At 45.0% G+C, this 15,497-nt stretch overlaps 1 protein-coding gene across 1 annotated transcript in view; it reads right to left on the reverse strand.

Moving 5' to 3' along the window:
• CASR (calcium sensing receptor) overlaps positions 1-15,112 on the reverse strand; it is a 176,251-nt gene extending 161,139 nt beyond the window's left edge. The window contains exon 1 of the mRNA XM_045000924.1: positions 14,982-15,112. The gene's annotated coding sequence lies outside the window, so the exon portion shown is untranslated. The remainder of the gene's footprint in view (positions 1-14,981) is intronic.
• Positions 15,113-15,497: the final 385 nt, after the last annotated feature.

Genomic DNA, 15,497 nt, shown 5'->3' on the forward strand with positions numbered 1-15,497 from the left:
GGGTGGAAGTTTCGCCTAGGTGGCAAAATATCCTTGCCCCGTCCCTGCCCCAGGGGGTGCGTGCACCCCAGGTTAAGAACCACTGCACTAAACTGATAAGATCTGCATTTTAATTTAATTTTAAATGAAGCTTCTTAAACATTTTTAAAAACTTGTTTACTTTACATACAACAATAGTTTAGGCTTATAGCGAGAGAGACCTTCTAAAAACAGTAAAATGTATTGCCGGCACGCAAAACCTTAAATTAGAGTGAATAAATGAAGACTCGGCACACCACTTCTGAAAGGCTGCCAACCCCTGTACTATATCATTCTCTCACTAGAAGGGAAAACCTATAATGGAAGCAGGCCGTAAAAGATATCAACTTTGGGAATAAGAACCATTCAAGAAATATAGGTTTGCTGATGATGTTTTAAAGGAAGTCACACCAATGAACTGGTGGAAGTCACTTAAGCACTTAGGCCTGGTCTACACTACGCGTTTAAACCGATTTTAGGAGTGTTATACCGATTTAACGCCGCACCCGTCCACACTATCGATATAAAGGGCTCTTTAAACCGGTTTCTGTACTCCTCCCCAACGAGAGGAGTAGCGCTAATATCGGTATTACCATATCGGATTAGGGTTAGTGTGGCCGCAAATCGACGGTATTGGCCTCCGGGCGGTATCCCACAGTGCACCACTGTGACTGCTCTGGACAGCAATCTGAACTCAGATGCAGTGGCCAGGTAGACAGGAAAAGCCCCGCGAACTTTTAAATATCATTTCCTGTTTGCCCAGCGTGGAGCTCCGATCAGCACGGGTGGCGATGCAGTCCCAAATCCAAAAAGAGCTCCAGCATGGACCGTACGGGAGATATTGGATATGATAGCTGTATGGGGAGACAAATCTGTTCTATCAGAGCTCCGTTACAGAAGACAAAATGACAAAACGTTTGAAAAAAATCTCCAGGCTATGATACAGAGTCCACAGCACAGTGCTGCGTGACAAGTGTAACAGAAAGCCAAAGAATCAAATGGACGGTCATGGAGGGAGGGAGGAGGTACTGAGGACTCCAGCTATCCCACAGTCCACAGCAGTCTCCGAAAAGCATTTGCATTCTTGGCTGAGCTCCCAATACCTGTAGGGTCAAACTCATTGTCCAGGGTGATTCTGGGTATAGCTCGTCAATGTAACCCCCCCTGCCCCCTGTGAAACAAAAGGGGAAAAAATCATTTCTCGCCTTTTTTCAAGGTCACTCTATGTCTACTGCATGCTGCTGGTAAACGGGGTACTGGAGAGCTAAACAGCAGCATCCTCTCTCCCTGGTGGCAGACGGTACTGTACAAAAGGATTGGTATCCGTTCTTGTCATCAGCCTGTGAGTGCTCCTGGCTGGCCTCGGTGAGGTTGGCCGGGGGCGCCTGGGTAAAAATAGGAATGACTCCCGGTCATTCCCAGCAGATGGTACAGAACGGCTGGTAATCGTCCTCATCATAGCAACTGGGGGCTGAGCTCCATCAGCCCCCGCCCTTCATGTGTAAAGAAAAGATTCTGTACTGCCTGGACTATCACAGCAGCTGGAGGCTGCCTCACCCTCATTTTATCTCAGTAACAAGTCACTGTTTCTTATTCCTGCATTCTTTATTACTTCATCACACAAATGGGGGGACACTGCAATGGTAGCCCAGGAAGGTTGGGGGAGGAGGGAAGCAACAAGTGGGGTTGTTGCAGGGGCAGCCCCTGTGAATGGCATGCAGCTCATCATTTTTGCGGGATCTGACACGGAGCGGCTGTGCTCTCTTATTCTCTGATACACTGGTTCTCTAGTACACTTGCCCCATATTCTAGGCAGGACTGATTCTATTTTTAGATACCATAAAGGAGGAATTGACTCGGGGAGTCATTCCCATTTTTGTCTTTGCGCCCCCGGACGACCTCAGCCAGGGGCACCCATGACAGCAGCAGACAGTACAGAACGACAGATAACCGTCATCTCATTGCCAATTTACAATGGCAGCAGACGGTACAGAACGACTGATAACCGTCTCTGCTATCATGCAAAAGCAAATGAATGCTGCTGTGTAGCGCTGCAGTATCGCCTCTGTCAGCGGTATCTAGTACACATACAGTGACAGTGTCAAAAGGCAAAACAGGCTCCATGGTTACCATGCTATGGCGTCTGCCAGGGCAATCCAGGGAAAAAGGGCGCGAAATGATTGTCTGCCGTTGCTTTCCCGGAGGAAGGAATGACTGATGACATTTACCCAGAACCACCCGCGACAATGATTTTTGCCCCATCAGGCACTGGGATCTCAACCCAGAATTCCAAGGGGCGGGGGAGACTGCGGGAACTATGGGATAGCTACGGAATAGCTACCCACAGTGCAACGCTCCAGAAATTGATGCTAGCCTCGGACCATGGACGCACACCGCCGAATTAATGTGCTTAGTGTGGCCGCGTACACTCGACTTTATACAATCTGTTTTACAAAACCAGTTTATGTAAAATCGGAATAATCCCGTAGTGTAGACGTACCCTTAGATTCTGAGACTACTGAAGGGATAATCTCACTTTTAACAGCAGTAGCTTCTTCTGCCAGTGTAGAAGGAATATTTTCTTCCTTCAGACTAATTCATTCCAAATTGAGAAATCGTTTGGGACCTGAAAAAGCAGGAAAGCTTGTTTTTCTTTTCCAGATTATGAACAAAGGAAAATAAAGTGAAGACGACTGAGTTAGCTGCAGAAGCCAATATTTTAAGTTTCTCATGTAGACCTGGCTGACATAGTCGATTGAATTTTTGTTTTGTTTTATTTCATTTAACTATTTTAGTTAAAAACAATTTTAACAAAAACCTGATTTTAAAAAAACTTTAATGTTTAACTAAATACAAAAATTCATATGTTTGTTTTGTTCAAATATTATATGTTTGCTGTTGAAGAAAAAAATCCAGAATACATAACACTGTTGTTTTAGTTAAATAAAAATTTAAATGTCTGTCTGGTGATGTTCTCCTCCTAATACAGGATGGCAAGAAAATCCTCCAAATATTAATGATTAAACTGTTGAATTGGAGATAGTTCACGTCCCAATAACTTCATAAATATCTGCTTCAATTATCTTTGGTAAATGAAATAACCAAACGATCATTCATTTTCTGAGATAGCTGTAAAACTAATCTGACAAGTTTTCAAAATAAATCACTTTATAGTGTGTACCTTCTAAAAATGAAACCTACATCTGTCTCTGAGTTGTGAAGAATATGTATTAAGTTTATAACAACCAACAAGAATGCACTTTTATGTAGAAATCCATGATTAAATTGAGTCTTCCTGACGAGTGATTTAAATCATTATTTTAATCAATTTGATTTTAATCGATTTGATTTTAATCAAATCCACCCTGTCCACCATCCATGTCATTAATGAAAATATTGAATATTACCAAACCCAGGACTAACCCTAGCAGCACCCCACTATATACACCCTCCTGGACTGACAGAGAACAGCTGATAACTACTCCTTGTGTATGGTCTTTCAACCAGTTTATAGTAATTACTTCTAGATGGCATTTCCCTAGTTTGCTTATGAAAATGTCACATTGGACAGTGTAAAAAGCCTTCCTGAAATCAATATATATAACGTCTACAGCTTCTCCCCCCCATCCACTAGCCAGTAACTCTATCAAAGAGGAAAATCAGGTTGGTTTGGCCAGGGGCGGCTCTAGGAATCCCGCCGCCCCAAGTAGGGCGGCACGCCGCGGGGCGCGCTCTGGCGGTCGCCGGTCCCGCGGCTCCGGAGGACCTCCTGCAGACGTGCCTGCGGAGGTTCCGCTGGTCCCGCAGCTCCGGTGGAGCATCCGCTGGCATGCCTGCGGGAGGTCCACCCGAGCTGCGGGACCAGCGAACCCTCCGCAGTCATGCCTGCGGCAGGTCCACTGGTCCCGCGGCTCCGATGGACCTCCCGCAGGCAAAATGCTGCCCCAAGTGCGCGCTTGGCGCGCTGGGGTCTGGAGCCGGCCCTGGGTTTGGCATAATTTATTCTTGACAAATTCATGTTGGTCTATTCCTCATAACTCTGTTATTTTCTAGGCGCTTACAAACCAATTGTTTAATAGTCTGTTCCAGTATCTTTCCAGGTATTGAAGTTAGGCTGACTGGTCTATAATTCTGTGGGTCCTCTTTGTTCCCCTTTTTAAAGATAGGTACTATATTTGTCCTTCTCCAGTCCTCTGGGACCTCATCTGTCCTCCAGAGTAATTGCTAACAATTCTGAGATTGCTTCATTTGTTCCTTAAGTACTGTAGGGTGAATTTCATCAGGCCCTGGCTGAAGCCCAGTGCCTTTAGCCCATCAAGGATCTTCAAGCTAGGCATTCCTCTGCCTATCTTGCCTGTGAGGTCCAGTCTAATAGGGATTCTCAGAAGCTGACTAGTGTATCACTGTCTCCCCACACCCAACTGCTCCCTTTTAAGGGCTGTCACTAGGGATGTGGGAGACCCAGGTTTAAATTCCCCACTCTATCTGCTGTAGACTAGGGACTTGAACACACTTCTCTAACTTCCTAGGTGAGTGCCCTAACCACAAGCTATAGACTCATTCTCACTTGCCATCCCAATGAATATTTAAGTGTTTTATTCATAATGGAACATCTTCAGCAGAAACTCCAGAATATCCCCACAGACCAGTGGTTAGGGCACTTATCTCATTTATTTATTTATTTTGAGAGAAAGAGCTGACCTGGCCTAGGCACCTACCCCCAGGAGAGGGCTCACAGCTGCAAATCCTGAGCGGAAGGAGGTGCCCCTGCTTAGGCCACTTCCCTTCTCAGATGGCTCCGTGCTCATGTTCCTTCCTGGCTTTTGAAGGATACCTTTCTTATGCCCCTGACTCTCCCCATGCACTGTATAGGGAGCCTGGGCACTTAACACAGGGCTGTGGATTCCACTGGGTGGCAGGAGGCCTAAACGTTAGTCATCGCAATATCTAATGTTTAAATCCCTTTTGTCGACTGAGCCCCTAGTGTTCAAGCCTGTACTCACTGAAGCCAATGGTAAAACTCCCCTAGCTTCAGGGGTGTAGGATCAGGCCTCAAGATAGATGTATATGTCTTACGTACCAAAATGGTTACTCTAGGTTAAAGTTGCAAGCATGGGAGGAGATAGGCAAAGTACTTACTGCAACAAGCCTTTTTCATCTTTAATTTCTGTGAGTCTGTAATACTGAAGGGAGTCTCAGGGAAAGGATTACAGTTCTAGATTTGCAAACCCACTGCCACCTCTATTAGTGAAAATTCTGTTCTCTTAATTAACAGGTATACATCTCATAATCCCTTCCCCTAACAGTATATGAACTCTTGTTCACTTAAAAAATTTCATTTAGGAGGAAATGTGTATCATTAGGAAGTGTCACTACTGCATTATTCTTAGGTAAGAATTATGATTTTTTTCCTTTCTTGTCCATATTTATAACTTTTTGTGTGTGAAAAAATAGACATTACTGTATTGTGTCTTGATACAATGATGATAAGCACTTACAAATACCTTAGATTGTCTTAAATAAATGCTGACTTCCAGCCCACCCCGTATGGCTACAGTGACTGTTGCAATTGTTAACTAAAAAAAAATTCATACATGGATTTCTAAAATCCCTCAGTGCTCAGTACTCTGGTTTGTAATATTAGAGTTCTTGTTTCTGTGTTAGAAATGTATCTCATTTGTATGTTTTATGTCATCTGCCCTCATATTTCTTAATAAAGTTAAGATAATTGCTTTTTTTCTAGGTAATGTGTGTATTTAAAAAACTTGTTCAACTGTTTCTTAAACAGCTGATTGTGCAATTTATAACTACTTGTTATTCATTTGAAAAGTTATTGGTATCTTTCTAGTCAAGTACCTGTACATTGAAAAATGTGTTTATAATTGCTGAATATTCTAAATAACTGTATTAAATAGCAGTAGTATATTCATTGTGAGATGTATTAATGAAGCACTAGTTGTGTTGTGGTTATTGATTTAATTTTAAGGCTCTGTACATGCTGGCCCATTTTCACCATTACTCTATGTTGCTATTAAAGCTGGGTGAACAACTCACAATGAACTTACTCAGATAATTTAAGTATCAGAAGGGTAGCCGTGTTAGTCTGGATCTGTAAAAAGCGACAGAGTCTCCTATGGCACCTTATAGACTAACAGAAGTATTGGAGCATAAGTACTTCTGTTAGCCTGTAAGGTGCCACAGGACTCTTTGTCAGACAATTTAGCCACTTTTTGGTTTGTGAATTATCTATGAACAGACTTTGGTTTTTTGTCAATTTGTTTCAGGAATGTTTGTGTGAACAAACAAGTATATGGTTCATGCACAACTACAAATTCATTTTTGGAGAAAGTTGAATTCCACGTTTAATTGTGGTCTATGGGCTAGGGCCTACATTTAGAACTCATACTCCTCTTGATCCACAGGAGCTCGCCCACAGATGTCAGTAGGAAGTTTATACAGAGGTCCAGGGAAGAATCTGGCCTCTACGTAATAAACTAAAACGTTTAGTTATCTGTTAAATCACATTCAGTATCACTCACTGGAAAATATTCTCATCTTTAGAATCAGTGCTCGCTCTGCTTTCTATATTCCTTCCGTAGCCTTGTATTTTTTCACCAGCCTGCTTTTTTGTCTGTGTATGGGCAACTGAAAGGTCTTAAAATGAAATTGTAAATGGGGAACCATCATCAAATGCGTTTGTTTCTAGTAGAGTCCTGCAGGGATTTCTTCTTGGCCCTAAGCTATTTAAGATGTTTATCAATGGTGTAGAAGAAAACAAAATCATCACTGATAAAGTTTGCAGATAACCCAAATTGGGGGAATAATAAATAATGAAAAGGACAGGTCACTGATTCAGAGCAATCTGGATCACTTGGTAAAATGGGGCAAACAAACAGTATGAGTTTTAATACAGCTAAATGTAAATGTATACACCAGGAACAAAGAATGCAGGCCATACTTACAGGATGGGGGACTTAAACCTGGGAAACAGTGACTCTAAAAAAGATTTCAGAGTGGTAGCCATGTTAGTCTGTATCAGCAAAAAGAATGAGGAGTACTTGTGGCACCTTAGAGACTAACAAATTTATCTGATCATAAGCTTTTGTGGTCTAAAATCAACTTAATCAGATGCATGCAGTGGAAAATACAGTAGGAAGATATATATACACACAGAAAACATGAAAAAATTTCTCCTGCTGATAATAGCTCACCTAAATTAATTACTCTCGTTACAATTGGTATGGCAACACCCATTTTTTCATGTTTTCCGTGTGTATATATCTTCCTACTGTATTTTCCACTGCATGCATCCAGTGAAATGGGTTTTAGCCCACAAAAGTTTATGCTCAGATAAATTTGTTAGTCTGTAAGGTGCCACAAGTACTCCTCATTCTGAAAAAGATGTGGGGGTCATAGTGAATACATGAGCTCCCTGTCAGCTGTGGCCAAAAGAGCCAATGTGATCCTGGGATGCATAAACAAGAAATTCTTGAGAAGGAGTATAGAGGTTATTTTACCTCTGTATTTGGCAGTAGGGCAACTGCTGCTGGAATACTATGTCCAGTTCTGGTGTCCACAATTCAAGACAGATGTTTATAAATTGGAGAGATTTCAGAGAAGAGCCATGAGAATGACTAAAGGATTAGAAAACATGCCTTTCAGTGATAGACTCAAGGAGCTCAATATATTTAGCTTAACAAAGAGAAGGTTAATGGGTGACTTGATTATATTCTCTAAGTACTAAATGGGGAACAAATATTCAATAATGTGGTCTTCAGTCTAACAGAGAAAGGTATAACATGATCCAATGTCTGGAAGTTGAAGCAAGACAAATTCATACTGGAAATAAAGTATAAATTTTAACAGTAAGGGTAATTAACCACTGGAACAACTTACCAAAAGTCATGGTGGAGTCTCCATCACTGACAATTTTCAAATCAAGATCTGATTTTTTTATTTGGGAATTATTTGGGGGAAGTTCTATGGTCTGTGTTATAGAAGATCAGACTGGATGATCACAATGGTCCCTTCTGGCCATGAAATCTATGGCTCTATCAATCCAAGTACTCCAATATCCTGTCTCCCACAATGATCAGAACCAGATACTGCAGAAGGTGCAAGAAACTCTACAGTAGACAGATGTGGGATAATTTGCCTCCTTCAAGTTTTCATGCTAGCCACTAATAGTTAAAATTGGGTAAAACCCTTAATCATTAAGTTTTATCTGCCTTCTAAAACCCTTTTTAAAATTATTAAATTAAATTATTAAATTATAAATTCCAGTTCCTCTTTAAATCTTGCTAATCAACAGCATCCTGCGGCAATGCATTCCACAGTCTTGTATGACAAAAGTATTTCTATCCATTCTGAATTTGCTGCTTTTCAATTTTATTAATCATCCCCTTGTTCTTGTGTTACAATACAGGGAACAGAATTTCTCAATCCACCTTCTGTTTAGCATTCACTATACTTACTCTTATTATACTTTTATCATTGCTCTTCCTATTCATCTCTTCCCTAAAGTGAACAATCCCAATCTTTTCAATCTCTCTTCACACGAGAGGTTTTTCATGCCTCTCACCATTTCCATCACCCTTGTCTGAATCACTTCTAAGCCTGCAGTATTTTGGTTTGTGATTAAGTGACTTGCGCTGAACATGGTCTCTCAAATGAGGGTGAACCATATATTTATTTAGTGGAGTTATACTTTTCATATTATTCTCCATCCCATTCCTTATGCATGCTAACATCTTGTTTGCTTTTTGATCATAAGTGGTCATTAGGCAGATATCTTTGTTGATGGGACCACGGTGATGCCCAGATCTTCTTCTTCAGTTGAAACTGTTAATTTAGAAACCTGTTAAGTTATATGAGTCACTTACATTTTCCCTCTCATGTGCAATGCTTTGTACTTATCAACACTGAACTTCAGTTGCCATTGTTCTTGCCCACCATTCACCTAGCTTGGTCTGGTCCTCTGAAGTTACTCACATTCTTGTACGGACAAGAGTAGCTTAAACAGTTTTGAATCATTGCGCAAATGTTATCACCTTACTGCTCACCTTCATTTCCAGATCATTAATAAATGTATTAAACAACACTGGATGTCGTATGAAACCTTGAGCACTGCTTCCTTCATTTTACAGTTGGCTCCCTCTTCACATGGATCCCCATTCTGTGCAGCACATTTTAATTGGCCTCTAATGGTATAAACAGTGTTTAAAAAGTCAATAGTGGGACCAGAGAAGCACCTTTCACATCCATTATTTATTTGTATGATAATAGCACCTAGAACCTATGGAAATCAGGGCTCCACTGAGCTAGCTGCTATACAAACACATAGTAAGAGACAGTCCGTGCTCCAATGAACTTACAATCGAAATAGATAAGACAGTCAAAGGGTAGGGGAAGTTTTCAGAGACAGTGGATCTATTTGCTGCTCCCTCTTGAAGATTGCAGAATGTGGGGGTGGGCAGTTAGCTGGGCATAAGGGGCTTGCAGCAATCAGTTGACCACCCCTGAAGATGCCAGAGAAAAGGAACTGGAGATCTCAGGACCTCTCCCCAAATTTGATTCTATAGTAGACATGAGGATGGGTGATTGTAATCATAAGGAGTTGCAGAGTGATATCTTTTTAAAAGTTCAAATTTTGAGCTTCCCAGCCTGGACAGTATCTTTTAACTTGGCAATCCCAAGACACTTTCTGAGGCTATGTATACAGTACAGCTTAAGACAATATAAGTTATGTCATTCAGGGGCATGAATAAGCCACCCCTCTGAGCAACGTAAGTTACACTGACCTAAGCGCTGGTGTGGACTGTGCTATGTTGGCTTCTCCCACTGACATAGCTACCACTGCTCGCAGTAGTTGGAGTAATTAAGTCGACAGGAGAGCTCTCTCCCATTGGCTTAGAGCGTCTGCATTAACAGCACTACAGCAGCAATGCTTCATCAATACCAGCTGCACCGCTGTAAGCTCTGTAGTGTAGCCAGAGCCCTAGGTAATAACAAGACAGACTTTCAAATGTGCAAATTTGAGCACCCCAATGTATAGTGGGTTGGGAGTTGTTTCTGACCAAGTCAAAGATGCACATTTGAAAGAGCATTTGAAAAACTGGCCCAACAACCAATAGTAATAATACTACTTTGTATGCACATAGAGCCTTTCACCTGGGAATTTCAGTAGGCCTTACAAAGCTCAATTAATCCTCAAGACAGAACACCAGGAAGTAGATATTAGTATCCCCATTTTACAGCGGGGCAAACTGACAGGAAGCGGCTTCCCAGGGTCAGAGGCCAAGCCCAGAAAAGAATTAAGGTTTCTGAATCCCAGTCTGCTGCCTTAACCACTAGACCACATATGTATTATAGCCACATGGGAACTGATTACAAACCAGTATATTTTGCATGCTAACGAGTTCAGCAGGCAAGATTTTCTTGACTCTGCAGAAATGCAGCATTCACACTTGAAATAGCCCTGGATGTGACAGGTGCAAAAATTCAACACTAAAGCTACCGGTTCTGTCAGTGCTCCACTCTATTAATGGACAGTTGGGTGGACAATGATCATACAATGCTCGGCAGCAATTAGCGCAGGTAAAGCATTCCTCACTCCTGCAGTTAATAAGTGACTGAGAGGCATATCAACTTATGTAGTAGGAGCTATTTGCAACCAGCAGTACATATGCAGATAAAAGGGGAGTTTATTGATGGCCAACTTGAGCTTTGCCATTTTCCCAAGCAACACAAAGTCTCACTGACAGGTTTTATGTTGATTTAATAAAACAATTATAAAAATATTAATCATTTTTGTAAAGCACTGAGGTTTGAAAACTGTGCAAAAGGTACCAGATTGATAGACATGGAGTCTGAAGTCCTTCCCTTATAGTACGTCTGCTCAGCACAAAATGACCCACGGCAATGAGTCTCAGAGCCTGGGTCAACTGACTCAGGCTTGCACGGCTCATGTTAAGGGGCTAAAAATAGCACTGTAGACATCCAGGCTAGGGCAGGAGCTCACACTCTGAAGCCAGGTGAAGGTGAAGAGTCTCAGAGCCTAGGCTCCAGCCCAAACCCAAATGCCTGTACTGCTATTTTTAGCCCCACACCACAAGCCCCATGAGCCCAAGTCAGTTGATCCAGCCTCTGAGACCTGCTGCTGCAAGGGGTTGGGCAGAGGGGCAGGGGGTTGCTGTGTAGATGCACCCATGCTTACAGCACAACATAAAGTACAGCTTAGGCAACAGCAGCACAGACTGCCCCAACAACATGCCTCTGCCCTTTCTAGAAGGGAAAGTGAAGTCAGGCTCAATCCTAAATCCATGCTAACCCAGAGTTCCAGGACCCCCCTGGGGTGGAGGGTACGAGCAGGGCCGTCCCTACCTATGGTGGTGCCCTACGCAGCCCGAGCACCTGCACACACACACCCCTGCAGGGGAAGCGGCCGCTCCACTGGGGGGCCGGCCCCTCCGCGTGGGGGAGGCTGCGCTCAAGGGCTGCAGGGCCACAGGGGCAGGAGCTGTGGGGGGCAGAAGCAGAGCAGGAAGGCCAAGGGCAGCGCAGGGGATTAGCGGGGGGCCTGGCGCCGGGAGGAGTCGCCCCCCTCCCTCCCCGCATTCACTTGTGGTGGCGGGAATCAGAGCGACCCAGCCCCAGCCTGCTCTGCTCCCCCAGCTCCCAGCCCTGTCGCTTGGGGGGAGGAGGCTTGGAGGAAGGAGTCGGGCCTGCCCCCGCACTCACCGGCGGCAGCAGGAAGCGGAGCAACGCGGCTGGGAGCTGGCGGAGCAGGGCGGGCTGAGGCCAAGTCGTTCTGCTTCCTGCCGCTGCCACTGGTGAGTGCGGGGGCAGGCCCGACCCCTTCTGCTGGCTCCAGTACCCCCACTAATCCCGCGGGCCGTGTCGCTTGGGGCAGAGGGCTTAGGGAAAGGGGTCAAATGGGGCAGGGCAAGGGCAGGGGCAGAGCAGGGGGGCTGGCCGGGGGATGGGGCTGGCCACTGGAGCCGGCCACTGGAACCAGTGCTGCATATGCAGCATACAGCTGCCTAGGGCACCACAAAATTTGGTACCCCAAATTACGTGGTGCCCTAGGCAGCTGCGTATTCTGCGTATGCCTAAGGACGGCCCTGGGTCCGAGCCTGAGTCAAGCCGGGACCCAGAGTTCAAGCCCTATTGTTTTGCACTGTAGACACAGCCCCAATGGACTCGTGCTCTGGGAGTCTGCTAAAAGTATCCCACAAGCCCACGGGCCAACTTTCTTTGTCCTTTAGAGAGCCAAGACTGGTGGACAGTCATGTCTTTCCACACCGCACCATGAACAAAGGGCTAGAGCGGCCACATTTTGAAAGGTCACTAGGAAGTCTGGGATATGGGTGATTGGACTCAGGCTTGCATAATGCAGTGTAAACGCAGATGCCCCAGGTTGGGACCTAGGCATCAACAATTCCTAACCTAGGTTACAAATGAGTGTAGATGCTCAAGCTCTAGTTTAACAAACCCAGGGTGTGCTAACTCGAGTTCTACTACTAACCCTGGGCTTACATTGCAGTGTAGACATACCATCTTCACAGCCCATTCAGTCCTTGGCCTCCATGTGGAGACTGCTGAGATGACAGCGTGGTGGCAGTTTTTATGATGAGACCACTTATCCATTTGGAAGTGAGCTGAAAACAAGTCACTTCATACAGGCCACCAAACACAAGTCACTATATACCTGAGCTGGACTGAGAGAGATGACAGAGGTGAACAGCTAGTTCTGTAGCTCATTACTAATCCTCTTTGTCACCCATCAATTTGCTTTAAAACTGCTCTATTTTTCACTAATCTACACTGCACATCCACTGCAACAGCTTTTAGTTTATTCCATTAAACACGGGTTACTAAAACATTTCTTTAAGCTGCACAACTAACCAGTCACTTTACTACCTAGTCATTTAGCCCCATTAAAAATATTTTTAATAATCACATTACTCACATTTTACCATTTCAATAAATCTAATGAAAATGCACATGAACCCAATCCTGGTCCCACTGAAGTCAATGACAGAACTCCCACTGAATTCAATAGGAGCAGGACTGGATTCTACGTCCTTAAGGCATAAACTTGTATTTCTTATTTAGACTAAGGGCTCAATTCTGTATCTGAACAGAGCCTGGGTGCACTGAAAGGAGAAGTGGGGTTGTGGCTAGCTGATTCTTAGTTGCCCAGCCCTGACATAAATTAAAAATACTGGGTAGCAGCTTTAATTTATGTTGTTGGCAATAGGTACCTCAGGGAGGCAGGGAACCAGCCACAACAAAGCATCTCTCAGCCACACTCCCTCAGACTTGCCCCTCCTTCTCTTCTGGCAGGTGATGGAGCTGTTGTAAGAGGAAACAGAGTCTCTATATTGGCAGATTCCCCTATACAGGGGAAATTCTCCAAGAAGAATCTCCAGCAGGATTAAGCTCACTGTGTGCTATATGAGTAAGCAGTAGGCAGTGCAAAATTGATTTAGCAGACCAGAGAGTCTGACACAAGGAAATTAAGGGGAGTTTGACCTGTGAGCAGGGTAGCCATGTAATTGGAGGATCCCCCTCAAGAATTACTCTTTACAAGAGAAAAAGTAAAATAGACAAATATTTTATAAAATCAAAGTAAAAATGTCAAGATTATTTTACAGTAACATTCTATGAAAATTGAGGCCAAAATGAAAACTTCAAAGCAAGATATGTTAGTTCACAAAATGTTTCTTTATACTTAGGATGAAATCTCTTTTAATGGTATCATAATCTACCAGGCAAATTCTTTTGGTACATTTTCTGAGACACTATTTTTATTATTCATTTTCCATCAAGCATATTTGAGACAAATTTTTTTGCAGCCTATGTGATTTCTGTAAAATATGTAACTAAATAGTTTTATTTTTAGGTAATTGTCTTAGCTCCACTAATTTCTCCATAAACCTTCACCTGAGAAAACATGTATGAGTAGTACTGCTTGCCAATGAATTTTCTTTCACTTGGACATGTATATTTACAAAATACTTTAGGGCCAAAATTCACAGGTTTTAAAATCAGTCCTTAATGGAAGTTTTGCCTGAGTAAGGACTACAGTATTGGGAAACAGTTCGCTATTTAATTCCTGTTATTTCAGTGGCACATTAATCATTGGCCTTCTTACCATTACCCCTTTCAAAATGCTCTAAAACTCCTATTTTCCAAAGTATCCAAGGACAACTCTAGAGAGGCACCAGAAAAGCCCAGCAGCAGAATTTTATGCTACAACATGTTCCTTCTAGCCACGCATCATAGGATGGCACTTAACCCCGGTACATATAACCAGAGGCATGAACACCTTTTAGGCCTGGAATCGGACTTGTGCAAAACCGTACGCTTCACACTATGCTTCCCATTTTTTGTCCCCATCGGTGAAAATCTTCCAAATCAACCAAAACATATCAGCCCTCAGTTCCTTTGCTCGGGAAGAAAAGCAGGTGAAGTAAAGTCCTGGGCTGATGCGAGCACAACAGAACCCGCACTAAATATCGGTGCCCCCGGGGAGCTGGGAGCCGAACGGAGAGGGCAAAGCGGGGCGCTCTGGACTTAGCCGGGGTGTTTGCTCCCGCCCCACTTCCAAGCACACTCTCCCGCAGTCACTGGCGCAAAGCCGCCCCGCTGCCCGCCCGCCCTCGCTCGCTCTTCAGCCTTTGCCGGGCTGCTCAGCAAACTCACCTCCCTGCCCGCGGGGGAAGGGGTGCCAAGGCCATGTCCAGCCACCGGCCCCGATCCCGCGCTGACCTTGCGAGGAGCGGGTCGGACTTCCCCTGGCGGTCCCGCCGCCCGGCCCCCCGAGAGAGCCGAGCCGGACCAGCTGGGAGCCCTGAGCGGCCGCGGAAGCGGCGCGTCCCCTCTCTGGGGCACCCTCTGCTTGCAGCCGGGAGGTAGCGGCGCCCCCGGGCTCCCCGCCCCGCCCCAGCCCCGCTCACCTCCTGCCCGCTCCGCCTTGGGCTCGGCTCGCTGCCTCGGCGGCGCCCAGCTCGGTGCCCGGCCGGAGGGGAGGCAGCAGCTTGCGCGCTGCGGCTGCGGAGATGCTCCAGTTGCTCGGGCTGCCCCCGCTCCTACCCCTCCAACGGCGCCGGCCAGGGCGGCAGCAGCGGCAGCATCTCCCGCAGATCCCCCAGCGGCAGCGGCGGCACTTGCAGCCTGGCGGGAGCCAGCGGAAAGGGAGGGGCACGAGCCCCTGGTCAGCTCCCGCTCCCCGCTCCCTTCCCCCAGCACCTGGGCACGCGCCCAGGCACATGCTCCACATGGACACGAGTCTGAAGATGGGTGGACTTACACCCCCCCACACACACACACACCTGCATGCACAGAGGCACCTGCTGCACACACGTACTGTGTTGTGTGTACAAATAAATCACTCACACAAGTTCAGACAGGCAAATACACCTACTACACAGGTGCACAGAAAGAGCATACACAAATCGCAGCTGCCACAGCAC

Source organism: Mauremys mutica, chromosome 1 (assembly GCF_020497125.1).
Source record: "Mauremys mutica isolate MM-2020 ecotype Southern chromosome 1, ASM2049712v1, whole genome shotgun sequence".
In the NCBI taxonomy this organism is placed as follows: domain Eukaryota; kingdom Metazoa; phylum Chordata; order Testudines; family Geoemydidae; genus Mauremys; species Mauremys mutica.